Genomic DNA, 19893 nt, shown 5'->3' on the forward strand with positions numbered 1-19893 from the left:
CTCTGCCACATCAATCATAAAATATGCCTACAGGCCAACCTGATGGAGGTAACTTCTCAATTGAAATTGCTTTGGGGGATATGTCTAGGTTTGTGTCAAGTTGACAAAAACTAACCAGAGAAAGTAAAGGCAAGAAGTAAATTCAAGTAATCTGACTACAGAAATGGTGATCTTCACTTCCCTGCATGACCTTAAAGGAATTATAAATCCTTAGCTGCCATCCTCAAGATCAGTGGGCATTTAAATACATTGTAGACAGCAGATCCATTTCTCAGCATCAGGGGGAGAACCCTGACCATATTTTATCTTCTTTTCACTCCATTATCCCCACAGGAAATGTCATGCTTCTGCATGAACCAGTGGTTCAACTACTGGTGACAGTCCCACTCCCCAAGGAGCGACAGGACATCAGAATTGACTACCATTTCCCAAGCATCCTGGCTCTGGTAAGTACAATCACGAGGTGGGAGGTGGGGACTCTTATCTCCTGTTCAGTAAGCATTAGTATGCCCAAAAGATGGTGCTACTCAGAATAATGAGACCGCTACCACACATATCTTGACTTATAAAGCCTGGGGTCATGTTAACAGAGTCAAACCAAGGAGAAATGTGACTGCCATTCTCCCAGTTCACTGAGCACTTGGCCTCTTAAGGTGAGGGTGTCATTCACAGAGAAATGCACCCTTGTTGCTTCCCAGAGCTACAGAACTGTGACCCTTCAGGTCTCACCAGGGGAAGGAGCAGGCCATGAAACTTAGAACTCCAAGGCCCTCCCTAAAGAAACGTGTTTCAGGTACAATAGGTTTTGAGGGAGGTCAAGTTTGAAAGTGTTCTCATGAACAGTTAGGAGAATGACAGTCATAGGAAATTCAGACCAACCTGTAAGCCAGCTACCTTACTGTAAAGAATTGAGGGGAAAAAAAGATCTTTCTTCCTACCCTCCTGAGGTACAAAACAAATTGCAAACACCTATTTCCAGAATCTTCCTTTCAAAAGACTCTAAATCTATTGTATTCATCTGTGAAGCAATTTATGCTCAGGGCATTGCTGAAAGCACCAGGGCATTTGGCTGGCAATTAATTGTGTTTAACAGATGACTGTGGTCAAGGGAAGAGAAACAATCAAAAAGACCCAGTCAAAACTAGTCTTCCCACGGTGATACCAAGTGATGCATCCTTGAGCAACTGCAACGGCTCGGAGGGAGAAGGCTGAGACACAGGAGAATAGATTTCACTAAAATGACCCAGCAAATCACTAAGGGAGCAAAAAAAGCTAACAATAACGGCAGTCCCTCAAGAGATGAGCATCCAGAATACTTCCACATATTATCTAGAGTGGACAGTTTCTCACAGAAAGAAAAAGATGTGTATAAAGTCACAGAAAAATATGTCCTAGAAAAAATACACAGTAAAATTGACTATGAGAGAGTCCCAATATCATATTTAATGGGCACAGATTTTCTAGTAACAATTATCAATGTTCTGGAAATACCAAATGAAACTGTGGCTAAAATAATCATGGTGCCTGGAACGACAATGCCACATCCAAAAGAGAACCCTCCTTTGCACACATATATGTGGTTAAACCAAATGGAAATTGCAACTGCAGTAAAAATTACTGGACGATCAATGGAAGACTTGAGCTGACAGAAAAAAATGAATATTAAACCTATGTGATTGATAGAGTTTATATAATCTAAAGAAATAGAGCCTCCAAGAAACAGAACCTCATACTATTACACTGAGGGTAGTAGTTCTCAGCCCCTGGATCACAACCCCTTGAATGATCCTTTCACAGGAGTCTTCTAAAACCACCAGGAAACATGGATATTTGCATTATTATTCATAACAGTAGCAAAATTACAGTTATGAAGTAGCAATGAAAATAATTTAATGGTTGGGGGTCACCACAACATGAGGAACTGTGTTAAAGGCTCACAGCATTAGGAAGGTTGAGAACCACTGTTCTAAGGGTGTCAATATATGCTAATAGAAAGTTCAGAAAAAGAAGAAAGTGAAGCAACAGGAAAAAATATCTGAAAAATAATGGCTGAAAACACTGATCTACAAATTCAGAAATGCCAGTAAACTCCAAGAAGAACAGAGACACCCACACACTTGATAAAAATCAAAAGCTAAAGAGAAAACCCCAACAAAATTACAGAATTCCCAACAATGGTGGTCAGGAGACAAGAAGATATTACTTAAAGTATCAAAACAACCAGGACTCCAAGCTGGCTTTCAAAATTGAAGGCAAAATAAATATTTGTTGAGAGAATTTGTTTCTAGCTGTCTTTCTTTCAAGTATTACTTGTAGCACTGAAGGAAGTTTTTTAGGCTAAGAGCAAGTAACCAAAGACAAATCCATACTAGGAGGTAAACAGTGCTGAAAGTAATTATACAATTATATAAAAAAACATTATAAATGCATCCTTCTTTTCTCTCTTAATTGATTTAAAGCTCACTTGTGTAGGACACTATGTAGATAATGTATTATGGGACCTATAATATAAAGAAAAAGTGATGTATTTGTCAATAATAACACAAAGGAGGTGTGAGAGGGAAAATGCAAGCTTATGAGCCAAGAAGATCCCTCCAGATGGTGAGTGGAATGTCCAGAAACAAGTGAAGAGAAGCAGACACGATAAAGGAGAACACACATGACCATCACTCTGCTTGCCCTCCTTCTTCTGGTCGCTTATTTAGAAGGCATAAGATTATGTGAAATAATACCATCAACAGCATAGTATTAGGTTTATTTGTAATACTCATGGACACAATGTATAAAATAATAACACTCCCCAACAGACAGGAAACAAGGTCATACAGGAATTTTTCTGTGTTTCACTGGAATTAACTTAGTATAAATCTGAAGTCATTTCCGATGAGTTAAGATGCAGATGATCCCAAGAGAAACTCCTAAGAAAATAACTTTTGAAAGGCATATTAATCAAGGAAGCTGAAGGTATTATACACTCATCAAAGTCAGTAGGATTGTACACATAGAGATTGCTGATCCAAACTATAGACTTTAGTTAATGATCAATCCTGAATCACAAATTACAACCCATGTACCCCAGTAAAGCAAACTATTAATGGAAAATATGATAGTGAGAGATGGACTATATAGGAGAGTTAATGATAATAAAAGAACTTAAAGTCCTTAACTAGTGATTTATTTAAATCACTAAAGAAACTAAAATAAGATATTAGGAAAGGTTCACTTAATGTTTAGAATGAAAGAAAGAAGAAAGGAAGGAACAGAAGGAAGGGAAGGAAGGAGGGGGAGAGAAGAAAGGGGGAAGGAAAGAAGGAAGGAAGGAAGGAAGGAAGGAAGGAAGGAAGGAAGGAAGGAAGGAAGGAAGGAAGGAAGGAAGGAAGGAAGGAAGGAAAAGGACAGCATAGAGAACAGAAAATAAGGGTTGAAGAGATGACCCAACAGTACACAATGATTTGTAAAGGACCCAAATTTGGTTCCTACACCAGGCAGCTCACAAGTACCTATAACTCCAACTTGAAAGGGGGTGGTTCTAATGGTTAGGTCCTGTTCCCAATTGGTTCTTGATCTATCAGTAGAGATGCCTGGGGCCAATTACTGGGAAGAAAGTGGCAGGACTTCCAGGTCCCCAGAGGGAAGGAAAGAAGATGCAGGAAAAGAAAGAGTAGTTTTCACCATGCTTTGGAGGGAGAAAGGGTGACCAGCCATGTGAGATCTCAGGCTGAACGCCCATATGCCGCTTCTCCAGAAGGGAGGTTAGGATGTTGAGCTGGGACTATAGGTAACTGAGCAACTAAAGTTGAGGACAGATATAGGGTGCTGAGCTAAGAGTATTGGGAAGGGTACGCTAGCTATGGTAGATTAAAAGCACCCAGCAATTGAACCCAGAATGCAGGTTGAGATTGAGCAATGTGTGTGTCTGCATTTTTCATCTGCAGATCCAATATTCTTTGGGCAGGGGTTGATAGCTCAGTCTGCCCAGAGCTTAAAATGAGGTAGCAAAAGCTACATGCTACACCAACTCTGGGGGATCCAATACCAATGCACTCATATGTGCATGTGCATGTGGCTAAAATAAAAGCACAAAGAACAACTGCATGCTCTATAGAAGACCCACTTTAAATCAAAATATTAAAATATATTGAAAGACAAAAGGCAAAAAATTCACACAACAGCAGCCACAAGAAAACTGGATTATCAGTACTTGTTTAAGACAAATCATTTTAAAGCAAAAATGTTTCTAGAAACAGAGGAGGACATCTTGTAATGACTAAAGGATCCAGGGGCTGGGGAAATGGCTCAGTCAGGAACTAAAGTGTTTGCTCTGCAAACATAAGGAACTGCATTTGGATCATCCACCCCCCAAAAAAGCACACAAAATGCCTGACAGGCCAGGGAGCCTGTAACCCCAGCACTGGGGAGGAGGCTGGGACAAGGGGACCCCTGGGACTCACTGGGAAACCAGTGTCACCCAAAACAGAAAGGCCTAGGTTCAGAGAGAGATCTTGTCCAGATGAACAGACAGATAGACAGACAGACAGCTAAATGGATGATTAATGGAGGTAGATAGATTGATGGGGATAGATAGATAGATAGATAGATAGATAGATAGATAGATAGATAAATGACATGAAAGTGGTAGAGGAAGACATCCAAGATCAACCTCTGGCCTCTACATTAATATGCACAGGGGAAGCATGTGCGGGCACATATGCACAAACACACTCTTGTTCTTTTCTTTTTAATTAAAAAAAGAATTCCTCTATCAGTAATATTTAACAATTTGGGAGTAAATGTGTACTTAACAGAAAAGCAGCAAATTGCATGGAGCCAAACTGACAGAAATGAAGGGAGAAATGATTCAACAACAGTAATAAGGAACTAAAGTACCCCATTTTACATAATGGATAAAACCCTAGGCAGAAGATCAGTCAAAAAGAAAAGGCTTCACCCAAGCAGACTGGCAAGTATTTGAGCCCCACTCTATCCCACAGAAAAGCAGTTTCTTCTCAGGTGCTTATAGGTAGGTGTAAATTCTATCTTCATACGTGTACTTTTAAATTCACAGGCATTCTACAAACATCTAACCAGTACTCTTCAAAACCATGACATTACAAAAAATGATAATAATAAATAACTTTGAAGTCTGAGAAACTTTCACAATTCAGGGGTGTTTATAAATATACCCTCAAATCTGTGGGGTACCCTGGAAAGGCTTTTGCAACAGAAAAGAGGCATTTAGGGGAAAACCTAATGAAATCTGTTGGTTTTAGCCAATCCCTATTGCCAGTGCTGGTTCTTCATTAACATACACAGTTATCCAAGATGATGTCAAGCAGGGAAACCATGTAAAAACTACACAAAAGCTCTGCATTGTCTTTGCGAGTTGTTTGTAAACCCAGTGGCATTTTTGAATGCCTATTTAATTTTTTTTTAAAAGAAATCAGTACCCTAAGTTATTTTTCAGGAGTTGGCTTTAGAATCCATCTGGACTCTCAGTTCCACGAAGGATGATTAGGGGTGGATGCTGATAAATAAGACAGGAAGAAGAGAAACAAGAAAGATTGAGCAAAAGATTGGCAGCAGCTAACACTTGGGAAGTTACAAAGAAGCAACTAGAAAGGAGGGAGGGGCCTGGCTGGCAGATGGTACTGATGCTGGGCATGAAGTAGGAAATACTCGAGGAACAAAGAAAGCAAGCGCAGGAGTCCTCAACAAAAGATTGATACCTCTTTCTCTACAGACAATTCTAAGTCACTATCCACCTTCCAGAACACCAGAGAAGATGCAGATGACTGTGGACTCCGTCCCTCCTGGTACTTCTCCAGGGACTGGTGTCCTGCAGGGCATACGGGACATGTACAATGTTGCTTTAGGACACAGCCTTACAGGAATCGCTTATAAACACAGTCTCCGTTGCCAAAACAAGCAAATGTTCAGGATGTAGGACTCATAAAAATAGCAAGACGAGCATCTGATCAGAATATAGAGAGGAAATCGCTTAGCAGACACTTATTGGGCATTTACTACAAATCATGCCCTAAGTCCAAAGCTGGGGATAAGAGATAAATGCACTGTCTGCTCCAGGAGAAACTTTCAATCAAGGTGCATCTGTCTGGATGTGAGCGAGGAGGTCAGAGGGGCGATGGTGAGGGATAGAGGACTCAGGATGAAAACTGAAGCTATAACAACACAAGGCACAGAACCAACAGCAGAGCTCTGCGCCCCCTCCCCCCAAAAAAGCTCCGATGTAAAGCCACCAAAGAGGAGTGGGAAGGGAGAGGGCGACTGACCAATGAGTACTCGCTGTGTCTGTGCTATGTCATCCCATCACATCACTGCACAGGGCAAGGGATTTTCACACACACACACCCCAGATTGTTCAATGCTGGTTTAGAGAAATCAAGATGACTTTCCCAAGAATATGGAGAAAAAAATACTGGCACATGAGAATACATTCTCCAGATCCAAGGACTTAAACCCTACAAAACTGTGCTTGGGTAAGAGGATGAGAGCTCAGATACACAGATTATGTCCCCACTTTAAAATGAAATTACACAGGGATGAGAAGAAAACAAACCAAGCTAAGCCCTGCATCCTTAAGTCCATCCTCATAAGCAAGGTCAGTTTTGGCCAGGCGAAGGACATGAATGGAAACAGAAACCAAGAGATGGTGAGTGCACGTTTGCTAGCTCACTGGATCTCCTGCTGTTGTGTAGAAGGAAGGGACATTCTCAGTTAGCCCTTTCCATGCCAAGACTGTTGGTCCAGAGTGACAGTGACACAGCAGAATGAATTAACAAATAAATATGTGCTGTAAGCCATTATTGTTTCACAATAGCATTTGGGTCCATCTAAAGTACACATTAATACAAGTGGGGCTCTGCATAGAGCCAATGAGAAAGACAGGGGGATTGATGCCTAAACACTGCCAAGAGTCAGGGCAGTTTATTTGCTAGAACTAGGAGGTCTCAGCTCCCTTGAGAGAAGCCTTGTAGCTGAACTGCGACAGTCTTCCTTTAAGGGGCATGAATGAAGACTAATGGGTTCTGAACATACTATGTAGACACAAGCCCATTTATACCAGTATGTCTCGGCCATATTTCTGATTCCAAAAGGTATTTTAGCCAAAGCAGGAGTACATGTATCATCACTTAAGACACATTCTAAGAGTGTTCTTTCAGTTTGGTGCCCTTGAGACATTTGGGGACAATAGAGCCTCTTTCAAACCATATATTCAATTTCTAGACCTCAAAAATCTGTTTTATTTCATGTCTCCATTCTGAGATAAAAGTTGGCTCTCTTATTTGCTGCATTTGCCTGTTGTTGATATGACTTCATATTCATTAAATCTGCATATATGAATTTTAAGAAATTATATATGGGGTGTGAATATCCTTATATAGATAGAATCCACTTGAAGACTCTTTTTTATAAACATACTTGCTTACATTTTCCCATAAAAACTTCATGATAGAGTTTCTTTCTTTAATGAATCCTGAGTGTGCATCCATTATGACTCTGAAACAATAAATAAATAAATAAATAAACAAACAAACAAACAAATAAATAAATGTAGTTGAGGCTTGTTGACAAATAATGAGCTGTACCCACACTGCATAGTAGGCATGATGGGAGCTACAAGGAAAACATCACCAGGATACAGGGGACACCATAGATGACAATACAGCTCTTGGCTATTCCTAAAGGTTCTCTTACCCCAACTATCAACGCTGTGTTCCACTTCAGAGGGGAAAACATGGAATATAGGTATTAGAAAGAAATATCTCGTTGTGTCAGATTCTCCTACTTTGCTTTGAAGAATCCAAAAATTCAGAAGTCTGTAACTTATTTAAAAGACCACAGAGCTTTACAACTTTGAAGAACATATCTATGTCCAGAAACATTTCCAAATGTGGGCTCAGACTACAAACTAGACCAAGTTCCAAACGTGGAACATGACATTGGCTCCACATCTCCTCTATTCCACAGAAGAAATACCATTGGTTACTGTCACCTAGCTATCACCCAGATGCATCGAGGGCAAATATGCACCTTATGATATACTCAAAGGTCACAAAACTTGGAAGTATCTTCCAGGAAAATCAAATTAGAAGATAAACATGAAATCAGGTATATAAGAAAGAACACATATTTGGAATAAGAAAGCAAAACCTGGTACATTTGTAGTGAGCAATTATTGCATATGTTATAAATCCAGAGCAATGATGCAATCGTTTGTGAGTCAACATCTGACACACCTCTGCAATGGCTGACCCTTTAAACTGTGGGCTGGATCCTCTCATTACTTGTGCATGTGAGAATGGTTAAGTAATAGTTTTATGAAGGGGAAATAGAATGATAATTTGCCTTTGCTCTTTCATGGTTGTTCAAACGTTTCCTTTCATTATCTACAGTTCAGAAAGGGCTTTCTTCAATCTCAGAACCCATTAGAGGCATTGCCTGGGAAGCTTCTAGGATAGCTATCAAATCAGAGAAGACATGGACCAAGCTTTTCCTCACAAAGATGAAGTATAGGATTTGAAGACATTTTCTGCAAAGTAGTTTCTGGCTGTGCATATTTAAAAATCTGCTTACTCCCTGTATACAAAGTACTACCATCTTCAGGCATCTTATTGATAGCCTATAAGAAAATTTCTCTACCTCCATTCCCAAGCAAGAGGCAACCTGAATTCTCATGGACACATTCTCTTCCTGCCCCTTGGTGCCGTTTTGTATAGGACAGGAAATCTTTGGGAGAAGGAAGACTCATCTACCCAAAGCCAATTTCCTGCCACTCTTTAAACTCCAAATTCTCATAACAGCCTGGGATCCTGATAGAGACATTTTGAACATGTGGGTTTAGTGGAATACACCTTTAGTCCTAGCATTTAGAAGGCAGAGACAAGTGGATAGTTGTTGGATGCTAGCCTGGTCTACAAAGAAAATTTCAGGGTAGCCAGGGCTACACAGAGAAACCTGTCTCGAACAAATAAAATGGTAGATAGATAGATAGATAGATAGATAGATAGATAGATAGATAGATAGATGGATGGATGGATGGATGGATGGATCAATAGATCGATAGGACAGACAGATAGAATTTTGTTCAAACAGAGCCTAAGCAGATCTCTTACTCCCACAGGCAAATCCTCTGCTTAGTGTATTATTTGGTCAACCTCAGATCCATGAATATGGAGCCTCATAAATGAAGAACCTTAAGGTTACAAGTCACTGACTTTGCAGTAAATCCATCTCTTTGTGACACTCAGAGGTTCTTCAGTAAAAACCCCTTTTATCCTAGACCTTAAAGGAATTTGGTGGTTACCCTATTCACCAAAAGAGTATTTCATAAAAATCTCATCACTATACCAGCAAAGAATTGACTTCTCCTATACACCATCTCTATGCCAGCCCTTTGATTGGACCTGATTCCTTCAGATGGCCTCTACCTGTAAGGTTAGGGCTTTGGTCCTACAGCAGGTGGACCCCGATAAGAGCTCCCAGAGACAGTTCAGAGGAGGCAGAGACTCTGTTCAGAATGTGTCCCTCAGTGCCCACCCTGTTCTCTTCCGCTCCTTCAGGAGGTCTGAGTCTCTCCCCAGACCCCCAGGATTCCAACTTTCAAGCACTTTTATCCACATTCAGGGCGGGAGATAATAAGTCCTTTGCCTTAAGGTATGTGTCCTTAAACAGAACAAAACCTTGCACAAGAGATCAGGGCAACAAGGTTTAACAAAATGTCTTATAAACTAAAGGTTTAAAAAAATGTCTAGGCTCTTTAAATAAGACATGACACTAATCCCCCCACCTCCACTGAGTGAGAAATAAAGAAGCAGAGTTGGGGTCATTAGCCCAGAAGAGGAGTGGCAGGCTTCTAAGGTGAACTGGCAGACTGAGGTGTAAGTCAGGGTAAGGGCCAGCAGCAGGCTGGCACTGCCATGCGTTCTCTCCTGCTGGCTACATGCACACTCCCAAAGGGAGGGCCAGTTCCCAGGATCTCATTTTGTATTCCTTGCACTATGAGCAGCAACCAGCCCAAGGGAGTGAGGAGCTGGGAGGGGCACCTAGAAAGAGAAGGACACATTTAAAAGGAAAGATTTACGAGGCCGTGAAGATGGTTCGCCCTGGCTCCTGAGTGCAGGAGTATGACTTATTTATTTTATTTTCCTTTGTAACCAAAACCTTCCCTGGACTCCCATTGGCCCCAGCAGAGAAGGGAGAGAGGGCTGGCCCGTCAGGCGTTGAGCGCTGGGCCAACGGGAGATAGTGTGGCGTGATGCTGACGCAGCCCACTGACAAACCAGACAGAGGCCCAGGGGAGCAGCTGGGAGCTGAGCCGCCAGAGCCAGGCAGGTAGCAAGCTGTCAAGCTGGGGAATTGTGAAGAGGCACTGCCGGTGGGGTGGGGGACAGGCTGGGGAGACAGGCAGGACAAGGTGTGACTCTGTTGCTCAAACATAACTATTCGCCAACTCTACGTTGAGTCTCCAGCCTCCCCGGCTGCATCAGCATCGACTGTTTCCTTTCCCTCCCTCGTTTCTATGAAGATAGAGAAAGCCAGACCAAGAGCGCAGACAAACGAATTAGTGATATTAAAACATGACTTAGTAGTCAGCTGCCTCAGTGGACAGCGGCTGTTCTCAGGGAAGCCTGTTGGATAGAAATGAGCTTCTGTTCTGGAAGATAGGCTGGGGTTGAAGGAAGCTTTACATAGTACTGGGGATGTCTATGCTCCTGGTTCAAACGAACAAATTTGTGAACTACCCACGGCCTGGCCAATTGCCTGCTCCACAACCCAAGCCTCCCAAAGAAAGAAGGATCTGAGTTCTCAGAGAGTTAGGGGTGAAGAGAGCAAAGCCTTAGGCCCCTGGAAAAACCCTCATTCTTCTTCAGGAACCCCAAAATATTCTCAGTGCAGACCGTAGCACTTTTCTTTTCTTTTTTTTTTTTCTTTTCTTGTCAAAGCCCTCCCATTTGGGGGGGAAAAATCAACTATTTAGGACAAAAGCGATAGATAGATAGATAGATAGATAGATAGATAGATAGATAGATAGATAGATAGATAGAACAATAAAACTTTCTTGTTGGATGTGCTGACCCACCGTGTTCTCAGAACTTTTCAGAACAGTGAGTACATCCAACTACCCTCTCCCTAGATAGCGCGGCACATGTCCGCTGACAGCACACAGCACAGGTCCTAAGTTTCACTTCTTAAATGACAGGGCAGATGGGGCTGATACAGTGGCTGGAGCATTCAGACTGATTTGATCCACAGTGGAATTCAGAAGCCCAATGGTCATATCCTTCTTGGTGCTGGAGACCCTTCTGCTCTGCCTAGCTGCCCCTGTCTAGAGGACAGGTTATGTCATGTCCTATCTATAAATGGAACAATAAAGGCCCCACAGTTCCACTGGGGAGACAGTGTACTTGGAGACATAGTGTCACATTACCTAAGGGCCTTATATTATGGGATGCCATCACGAAGCTTGAATGGCACTTCACACAAGCCCTCAGCGGCTATAGAAGCAGGCTTGCAGGCCTGCACCATGCTGACCATGAACCACTGCACATCTGAATAAAGCCCTTCAGCTCAAGCAGGCCCATGTGAGGGTCGAGGAAGTATGAGCAGCTCCTGCAGGAGCAGAGTCCCAAGAGGAGGGCAAAATGTGATCTAACACACGGAAGCAATTTGGACCTGGTGAAGGCCCAGATGGCGGGAGCAATGCTATGTTATTGTCTTAGTGGTCACATGGAATTCAAGTGCCTTTCCATATCACACTCTTCTGTATTTTTATAAGTATAAGACGTTCTCAACTAATGAGCCAATGAGAAGAGATCTTCCCTGGTTCCAGTTGTCATGGGAACAAAACCCCTTAGAAATAACCCATCTTCTTACCCTGTGAAAACCCTTCTACCCCAAATTGGAAAGCTAGAGGTGTTTTGTTACAGTGGATCTTTTTTTTTTTTTTTCTTGATGTGTTTGGTTTATACTCTTGAAAGGAAGTGTCACACATGTACTGTCCCCACAGGAAATTCTGTTCAAGTTAACCCCTTGCTTCCCAGTTCTCCTTCTGTCATTCATTCCCACAGAGCCACCCTCCTAGACCCTGTTTATAAACTGTCTACACCGTGACCAGTTTTAACACAGCTCCGATGAGCAGTTAACTGTTATTACCACGGAGTCCGAGGAGCAGCCAACTCAGACTGCTCACCCCAAACAACATAAGCAATTCCATAGCTTGTTTGTTGCCTTGCAGCACCTCTCAGGCTTTATGTGCAGATCAAGACCTGTACTGCTCGGATCAGTCCAGATCGGGGTCGCCTGAAATGGGGTCAGCCTGAACTGAGGAACATGAGGAACATCATGATTTGGATTTTGATTGCATTCTAGGGACCTGACAAATAAAATGCCCAATACTTGATAGGTCCCCCTCCCCCATCTCTCTCTCTCTCTCTCTCTCTCTCTCTCTCTCTCTCTCACTCTTTTCCTCCTCCCCTTCCCCCACACCATATGTATAATGTATTAAGTGACTGACTAAATATAGTCTCTTCAATGTTGGATCTAAGGAATTAAAAGTTAAAGCATGGGCCATGGAGCTGAAGTGCTCAGCCATCATCCTTTTTCATACATACACTGACTAGTGTGAGATGGGACAGTTGCTTTTGGCTCTGTGCTCCACTCACACATCCATGTTTTCCTGTGTAAGTGGAGATAACATGTGCCCCACAGGCCTCTTATGGGACTTAAATACCGCCTACGCTATGGTCTCTTCACCTAGCAGTAAACAGGAGATAAAGACGAATTGAGTGTGCTAGTCCCCAGCTATCCAAACCAGGAGAAGGGTCTCCTTCACTGCGCACATCATGAGCTTTCCCTCGTTCACCGGGCCTGGATCTACAGGAAACATGCCTTTAAAACTTAACATAGCTAAAGGGAATCTCATTCTAGGAGTGACATTTGTTTTTTGACACTCCATGACACACTGTGTTTTTAAACATGTGACTGCCCATTGATTTGAGTATTTTGTTGAACAATTTTACTGTTCTTATGCCCAAAGGCTTTTTAAAGCAAGGACCAATTTTTTTAAATCAAATAGATAAATGGATAGCTGTCACAGTTGAAATGACAGCAGCATAGGCAATAAGGCTAAACACTTCACATATTGCTATTTAACTATTTCCATGGTAGTCTAGGGTTTTCCTAATAGTTTGGGAGAGATGCAGTGGGCAGTTCAGCATTACTGTCCTAAGCCATCTTGCATGTTGTCAGTCAGGCTCAAAACCCATGTCTGCAAATATATACAGCCAGGCTCTGGGCAGGTCGGAATCTGCCCATTCTACTGGTGACCGATGGTCCACCCTTAGCTAGCTCTTATGTTTATCTGATATCTAGTTGTGTGTCTCCTATCAACAGCAGAGTAAAGGCTAATAAGTCATTGGTTTAGATTATTCTTGTCAACTGATGCATGTGACTACCTGCTATCCTGCAGATCGTCTGAATTATATGCAAGATAGCTTCTACTTTCCAAAATACGAATCAAGGATGCCTTAAGTTAAAGAACTTTTGAAACCAACATCTTCCCTAGGGCATCATTCTAGAAACAGCATCATCCACAGTGGATCGTTGTACCCTGATAGAGATCTTGAGGTGTCATGGGTACACTACAGCACTTGTAAAGAATTCTACACAAATGTCTATAACTGTAAACTCAACCAACCCTAGAGGATTCAGAAAACTTTTGAATGGGGCCATGGCAAAATAAGAAACATGGCTTAATCTTACAAGAAGGGTAATGAGATCTATTCTGAACTTCAAACGCCGCTAGAAACACCAAGCACAGGGAATGATCTTGAAATAACTCTGACTTATTAATGGTAATATGTAAAATATATTTTAACCAATTATTGAAATTGATATTAAAATAGGTGATACCTGAGAATTGTTATTAGTGGATCTGGGTGGGAGTATAGTCAAGAATCATATATGCATAAGATGCACACTGAAATATTTAAATATGAATCACCACATGGAGGCAATTGCTAAGTTATTAAGTATTGCTGAATCAAGGTGGTTAGTAAATGAGTAAATGAATGGCCAGACTTTCTGCTATTCCTGACAAGGTTCCTTGACAAGTGGACCTTCCTATGTGGACTTCTGAAATTCAACATAATTTAGGGAACTGGAGCTCATGTTTTTATAACACAAACAGAGAATTGGTGGAAGGAAGAAGAGGGTGTCTTAAACCTTATGTCTGTAGCCTGTCTGGGGTAACCTGTTCTCTGTGCCTGCTCACAGGACTGGGAAGTGGGCATCCCTGCACTTCCAGGCCTCGTGTCAAGGGAAATATGTGGTCATTAGTCTTTACGTGAAGTATCTGATGAGTGTACAGTATACAATATTATCTCACTGTTTACTAGATCAGTCCTCTACAAGTATCCCTCACCCCTGATAATCAAATGTCACATGTCTATGACCTCCATAACACAGATGTGGAGTCCTACATGACTGTTGCAACTGGGATCATCTTCCTGTGTGTCTCATAAGATTGATATCTGAGGCTGAGATGATAGAACTGATCAGGGCAATAATTGGAAAAGAAAATACATCTCGGTAGCAAAGGCATGTTTAATCATAAAGTGGGGGAGGGGATACTCATCTAATGGATGTAAGGAGAGAGGTTGGGATTTGTTCAGAGTGACAAAGTCAGAGTCACTTAGAGTTTCCTCATCTTCTTCCAGTCACAATCTCCAGTTGATGTTGCAGTCACAAATATATGAGGTCATCCACAGTGTTATCGTTTTTTATTATGCCTCTCTCTGGGTATCATAACCAGAATGCAGCATAAATATACATGAAGCTGCTCACAGTCATGGGTCAAGGTAGCACTAAAACACAGAACCTGTGCAGCTGACTGTGTTCTCAGTTGCTTTTGTTTGGAGGGTTTATTCCTCTGGAAAACATTTTAGTCAGCCAGTTTTGATAAGGAGTCATCTGTTAGCAAAATGAATTACTGTATTGCATGGCAGCAGCATACATCTCACCCAGACTCCTGCTCCTGAAGACCTCAGAGAGAAAGCAGTTCTTTAAGACCTAAATGGAAAACTACAGGTTGGCTTCATCCCACATTCTCATACTTTCTTTTATTATTTTGGATTTGTTAATTTCCCACTAGATGACAAGCACTGCTCTAGGTACCTAGAAAAAAAAAAAAGCGGATAAGACTTTAAAGCTCAAGATACCTGCTTCATGGAAGCTACATTCTAGTTGAAAGTGAAAGATTGCTTAATAGTAAACAGAGGCGCTGGACGTGGTGGTGCACACCTTTAATCCCAAGCACTTGGGAGGCAGAGGCAAGCAGATTTCTGAGTTTGAGGCCAGTCTGGTCTACAGAGTGAGTTCCAGGACAGCCAGGGCTACACAGAGAAACCCTGTCTTGGAAAACCAAAAAACAACAACAAAAAAAGGAAACAAAGAATGGAAGGAAGGAAGGGAGGGAGGGAAGAAGGGAGGGAGGGAGGGAGGGAGGAAAGAAGGAAAGAAAGAGAAAGAATGAATGAAAGAAAAAGGGAAGGAAGGAAGGAAGGAAGGAAGGAAAGAAGGAAGGAAGAGAGGAAAGAGACCCATCTTAAATTCGATGGTCCAGAATGGCTCTCTAAGAAACTCAGTGATTGAACAGTGTCAGTGGGAGGGAATAGGGAAGACTAAACAGTGTTTTCCAATAGATATTGGTGCAAAGGTCCTGGAGGGCAGAAAGGCCTGGTAGGGCTGAAAGGCAGGAAGTAAGCCAGCACAGAGTCCAATGACATGCAAACCTTAATGAAAAGATCAGACTCAAACTCATTAGCCAGCCTGAAGCAAGAGAGGGTTGTGACAGCGTTTGCACTTGAATGAGATCTCCCAGGCTCAGAGACTCCACATTTAGCCCAAATTTTGTCAGCTGCAGTGAAAGCACATTCTCTCTCACATTGAACAGATGTTCGATGTTCACATCAGTTCAGGTGCCTGATAAAGCATCAGATGACTGCATCATGGTCACCAGAATATTAGAATGGATGTAGGATGAAGCCCTGGTGATTATCATCTGCCCAAATTGCAGTCAGAGGGGAAAATAATGGTCACACCGTCTTATCCTGGATCCATCCAAAGGGCCTTCTGAACAGTCTTGCGGCATCAACAACACTGCTATCCCAGAAGACCGCCTCCAATACACAGGGTAGGGCACATAGCAGTGATATAAAAGGGTATTAGATTGGATGGGCAGGACTTCCGGTGGACTCTGTACCCAAGCCAAACAACAACTGCACTGCTGAGAATTGTAAAAGTGAAATAAATTATTTAAGCTCTCTGGAAATTGTCCTAGGGCACAGAGCAATTGGAGAACTATCCCCTCGATGTAATCCACCAAATTTCCTAAGAACGGTGAATCCGTGTGGCTTTTCAGCCACATCCTACTTTTTAAATTCCCTCTTCCTCCTTCCCTGTTCCCCTGTTCTCTGTTACAGAAACTGAACCCAGAGATGAGGCAGAAGGAAATGAGTGGGGCTATTCCCAAGGCGCTGAGTCTGGGGTTATAACTTCCCCTGGAGGAGACAGGCTATTAACAACAGTGCTCACTCTTAACCCCTGCCGCTGGGAGAGGTCTCTCTGCTCCAGGGCACTATGACTTTAAGGCTGAGGCGCCCTTCTCTAGAATCCTAGTCCTGAATCAAAGAGCAGGTTCCTCTGTGAGAAGAACAACAGAAGAGACCAGAGGCTGCGGCAGCACATTAAGCTGGAGTGTAAGTCCAGCTTAAAAACAGATGCAGTGCTTCTGTCCTATGGGGAGATGACCCTAAAGGGAAGAACCCAATAGTTCCGCCTGATGGGCTGACTGCCAGAGAGCAGAGCACTCCATGCCGGAGGACATTGTAGAAACAAAAGAGATCTCAGCAGAGAGGAATTAAAAAGAGCCTGGTAGCTCCAGCATACAAGCAAAACAGCAGAAAAGCCAGAATTTAAACAGACAGAAACTAAGGCAAGAAGAGCCCCACCCCCACCCCACCCCACCCCCTGAAATAAAGGCCTCCTGGGATAAGAGTCCACATAGGGTAAAAATCTTTACCCACACCAAAGTTTAAACACAACCTCTGACCAAGCACTGACTTGAGCAGTAAGCTACCAGGACCCAAGGGTGAGTCCTAAGAAGCCAAGATTAAAAATTTAATCATGAGCCGGGCGTGATGGCACACGCCTTTAATCCCAGTACTCGGGAGGCAGAGGCAGGCGATTTCTGAGTTTGAGGACAGCCTGGTCTACAAAGTGAGTTCCAGGATAACCAGGGCTATACAGAGAAACCCTGTCTTGAAAAACCAAATATACATACATATATATATGTGTGTATTTGTGTGTGTGTGTGTGTGTATGTGTATGTGTGTGTGTGTGTGTGTGTGTATGTGTATATGTGTATATGTATATGTGTGTGTGTATATATATATATATATATATATATATATATTCATACTCACCCAGAAAAAACGAAAAAGAATGGATATGCCCAGAGAGTTCTTCTTGGGAGCAACCAGAGAGACAACCTACAAACTAAGCCACTGGTCATTGGGTAATTAGCTTATGCAGATCCTGAACTTGAAGCTTCCTCAGGTTCTGTTCTAGGCTAGGAAATAATAACAAGGGGAAAAGCCTAAGAGTCGCCATCCAAAAGGTGTGAAAGAGATGGACATGCAGGGAACAACTGAGGAAACAGATAAATGACAAAGTGAAGGGTGGGTGTCACTGGAGTGGCTGTGACAGCCTAGCAGAATGCCTGCTGCCAATCAAAACACGGGGGGACACTTAGCCCCATATCTTGGTTTCTAATTCCATTCTCTAAAAGAAAGAGGTAATGGCTCTTGGTGACATTGACTGATTCTAGAAACAGGCACTACACAAGGCGAGTCTGAAGGATCTTAGGTGTTAATGTGTAAAGAAGTAAAAGAAAAGCAGAAACCCTGACATCCACAGGGGAAGCAATTGAAAGAGTGCCCAGCAGCTAAAGCTGTGTAACCGCAAAACAACAAAATAAAACAGAAGTGACTTTAAAGCCACAGTATAAAATAAACACCCATGAGACTATATGGATATAAAATAAATCTCTTGGTGGGAGAATGTTGTTTTTAATTATATACATACTCTGTCCTTCCTTGGTAAGGAGAGCATTAGTCTTCATCCCTAACTAAGGACTTCTCATAATGACTTGTAAGGGTCCATGATTCACTGAAGAATGATACCCTAGACTCAAATAGTATGTAAACACAGATTGTTTTATTCTGCAAAAATCCAGCATGCTAGGGTCTCCCATTACCAGAACAGAGAAACACCCACGTGAACGTGCAGGCCTCATTTAAAGCACATTGGGGAATTCTGGGATAGGTGACCTCTATGTTAACCTGTTAGGTCCATCTCTAGGGACATTCCATTACCGGGGTGCAGGGGCTGGAAACTTGCTGGGGAGGTCTGGAAACTGCTGCTGACCCATTGTCCTTGCCTCAGGCCAGGTGGTGGGGCAGATTATGAGGCCCGGACTTGCCTGGAATTGCCCAGTTCTTGGAAACACAGATTTAGGCCTGGTCTCCTTAACTGCCAATGTGAAGCCTGTCATGGAGTCAGCCCAGCCTTCTCAGACTTACTTATGGGAGAGGGCAAGTTAATGATGGGAAACCTAGCAAGCACTACCTCAGCCGAGTCATCAAGACTGAGCTCCGAAGTGATGAGCTGCTGATGCTGCCCTTCATATGCTGAGGCAAAGATGGTGTTCACCTCTGTGGCTTCCTCTAGCTTGCTGGAATGTCCTAATGGGAAAGCATTAGGCAAATTCTAACAGCGGAATATCTTACAAAGTACAGTAGCGGAGGCTCTTATAAGGTACTCCACCTATCCTATCTGGTCTTCAAATTGTGAACATCGAGAAAAATCTAAGGCACTGACACCTCTCTTCCTGCCACAATGAAGTGCACCATCATAGGTTCAAAACAAGAGCCAAATGTGGACCAAGGCATCCACTACCATGATGCAAAATGTTTGTTTTTCTCTCTTGTTATAAGTTGATCGTTTGGGTATTTGTTACAGAATAGAAAGCTGTTGAAATTAGAAGAATGGTTGAAGTTCAGAGAGATCGAGGAGCTGGTGGGAAGATAATCACAGCCACGAAATCTAAGCGTGTAGAGGACTCCACGCAGAAGGAATTCCACGCCCCACTCCCTCGCTGATCCCAGAGCTGCTCCTCTACCAGTATCCATCTAACCACAGCTCACAGTATGAGTCAGAAAGTAACTGTCAACTAAACAGCATTCCCTCTCAGAGTCACACGTAGTTAGAGCCACGGAGCACGTCAGCCACACGGGTAAGATGCATCTGCTAAGAAGCCAGAGCCGTGCAAGAGAAAACGTCCCACGAGCCTCCACACATGGTATTATAATTTCTCCTCAGTCTTGCTCGTCGCTGATCTTATATGATTTCAATATGTGCTTAATAAAGAAATGCATTAATGTCCAGCTCCTCCCTTCTGTTTTCACAAGGACAATATTTTCATTAGCTTATTTCCTAAAGCTGCTTAAGAACACATCTGACCCTATAACAACATTCCTACAAGGGAAGAAATCTCCCATTCACTTCTCTGCTTTTTGAGAAAATCTTGTTCACTTTTGTACCAGGAATTATTATTAGGCAATGGTTTAAAAGATGGCGACGAACCTTCAGGCGACACAGAGAGCATGCCATTCTAACAATACTATTAGTGGCAATTACTGCTTATTGTACACTCATTGTATGATAAGCAGTGTGCTAAATGCTTAGGTGGCTTATTTCCAACAGCACTGTGGTGTAGGGTTCTTTTATTTATTTATTTTTAATTATTTGAAT

General features: G+C 42.4%; 1 long non-coding RNA gene across 1 annotated transcript; it reads left to right on the plus strand.

Annotated features, from left to right (window-relative positions):
- Positions 1 to 339: 339 nt before the first annotated feature.
- Positions 340 to 19526, plus strand: Gm35803. The gene is made up of 2 exons (XR_373463.1): positions 340 to 446; positions 19102 to 19526. It is a non-coding gene; the product is annotated as a predicted gene, 35803 (long non-coding RNA).
- Positions 19527 to 19893: the final 367 nt, after the last annotated feature.

This window comes from Mus musculus, chromosome 1 (assembly GCF_000001635.26).
Source record: "Mus musculus strain C57BL/6J chromosome 1, GRCm38.p6 C57BL/6J".
Taxonomy (NCBI): Eukaryota; Metazoa; Chordata; class Mammalia; order Rodentia; family Muridae; genus Mus; species Mus musculus.